Raw genomic sequence first — 2,306 nt, 5'->3', positions numbered from 1 at the left:
AGAAATTCATTTTCGCAGAACAAGCTGATCAGTGCTTCTATGTGAAAGATCCGAATGTCATGTATGATTGGGTGGTTTTGTACAAGGAGCCAAGATCTGTTTTTCTTCCTAATAACAATGAAAAAAATATTGAAGAAAGTGAAGATAATTATAGTGAACCAATCGGTTCATCTGATGATGTTTGCCAAGAATTCTCTTACGCACAGAATGTGGCGCTGGATGTAGGTATGAACCTGATATGTTACACCACATTATGTAATTTTTATCTTATCATAATAAAAACAATAATGCATTTCATAACAACATATCTCATGAGCATGTATACAATTTTTTCTTAACGATTGTCTTTATTATATTTGCAGATGAGGAGGAGGATGAGGAGGCTCTTTGACCCGGAGGGTGATCGCTCACGGAGTATCACCCCAGGTAGTGGTGCTGATGATGATCCACTACCATCTCCGGATGCAGGTATAAAAATTAATTAATACTTTAACATGTTTTATAAATTTTTAGTTATCTAGCTCATAGTGTTCATTTGTTGTAGATGCTGGATATTCATCACCCGGCCCCTCTGATGCAGCACCAGAACCATCCCCCGACGCAGCACCAGAACCATCCCCCGACGCAGGTATTAAATATTTAATAATTGATAATGTTCAATTAAAATTTAATATTAATGATTCTTCTTTCTTATGTAGGTGCTACTTGGACCCCGACATATCCATCATATACATTCCATACTGACTTGCGGCCAAAGACCCAGGACTTTCTCAGTTTACCTTTACCTCCGGACTCTCATAAGTCCAAGGCTGAATCAAGGAAGTACCACCCACGTGCTGCGAGAAGGTATCAGGAAATGCTTCCTATGTTGGAGACTAGGAAAGCTGTTGCACTCGCAGCAAAAGAAAGAGAGATAGCGAATGGTAAATTATATAAATACTTTTAATTTTCACATTTGTATATTATATGATATATTATCATGTTGTCATTATTGTAGGTGCTAAGAAGGATCGCATAGAGGGACGACGTGGCGGAGGTAAGCCTGATTCTAAACAACCGCCAAGAGGAATGAGGGGCATTATTAGGTGGAATAGTTCTAATTTGCCCGTTGGTCCTTGGTCAACCCGATTGAATGCATATATTGGGGTTCTCGTGCGTAGAGCGACCATTATCAACCCTTATTTTCATTTTCGAGAATTACCATGGACCGCATACGAGGCGATATGGACTGCGCTTATGGTAAGTGCATATTGTTTTAGATTTTCATTTATTAATAATTAGTAATTGATATTAAATTATCCTTACTAAATGTGTATGTAAATCTACAGGACTGCTTCTGCCTTGAGGACTTTGAGGGGGCTTGGAATTATGTGTTTAATGTCAAGGTTGAAGCAGTCCTCAAACAATGGAGGCATGAGATCAAACATGAAACCTATGACAGGTATGAGGAGGACTGGCAGAGGTTTTTAAACCTCGATGACCGAGTTGACGAGATTCATTTCACGGCTCTCCTCATGTATTGGGACAGCGATGCCGCCAAGGTTAGTTTCATGAAATTTAGTTTATAATTTTAAGATATTATTTCATTTTATATTTACAGAATTTTTTTAAAGAATAAATCCACGAAGGGGTCAGAAAATAGAAGAAAGAAGCTGCATGACCATCACTTGGGCTCACACTCCTACGCCAATCTGGAGGATGTTTATTGTCAAGATACGGTATATGTCATTTAAAGATTTAAAAGATCTTAATGTTTAGTATGATTATGAAATCTCATAATTTATAATATGACAGGGGAAATCATTAATGCCGATACACTTGAGGGCCAGAGCGGCATATGGTACTTTTCGTGAACAATATAGGGGTGATGAGAGGAATCGGGATAAGATCACGGCAAATCTCGAGTTAGTGGTGAGACTTATACATATCTTGAGTAGTATTATTAATTCTATTTTGTTAACATTACGAGGAAACGAGAACACAAATAATATGGTCATTATCTTGAATTAACTATAAATTTGTGCTTTAGGAGGGATTTGAGACCGCATTCAAGGAGGCTGCATCTGTCTACATTTCGCAAGAGGAGGAACAAACCGAGCCAGACCCTCACATGCTTTCTGCAGAGGAGAACATCAATCTCACACAGAACCTGATGGGTCATAATAGGTAAGGATGGTGAAAAATCGAATCAATTTGAATACTACATACTATTTATATTTGTTTACCATTATTAAATTTGAGAGCAAAGTTTAATATTTATTTCTCCCTAATAATAGGAGAGGAAGATATCCTCTGCATGGTTATAA

At 37.6% G+C, this 2,306-nt stretch overlaps 2 long non-coding RNA genes across 2 annotated transcripts; both read left to right on the top strand.

Annotated features, from left to right (window-relative positions):
- The first annotated feature begins 821 nt into the window (after positions 1-821).
- On the top strand, positions 822-1,367 carry LOC109827118. Its single transcript, XR_002243343.1, has 3 exons — positions 822-923; positions 1,006-1,239; positions 1,329-1,367. It is a non-coding gene; the product is annotated as an uncharacterized LOC109827118 (long non-coding RNA).
- A 311-nt stretch (positions 1,368-1,678) lies between these two features.
- Positions 1,679-2,048, top strand: LOC109827117. The gene is made up of 3 exons (XR_002243342.1): positions 1,679-1,718; positions 1,795-1,911; positions 2,030-2,048. It is a non-coding gene; the product is annotated as an uncharacterized LOC109827117 (long non-coding RNA).
- Positions 2,049-2,306: the final 258 nt, after the last annotated feature.

The sequence above is a fragment of the Asparagus officinalis genome, unplaced genomic scaffold, assembly GCF_001876935.1.
Source record: "Asparagus officinalis unplaced genomic scaffold, Aspof.V1 AsparagusV1_Un41, whole genome shotgun sequence".
Taxonomy (NCBI): domain Eukaryota; kingdom Viridiplantae; phylum Streptophyta; class Magnoliopsida; order Asparagales; family Asparagaceae; genus Asparagus; species Asparagus officinalis.
Note: the sequence above shows the minus strand (reverse complement) of the source record. Positions and strands in the feature narration are given on the sequence as shown.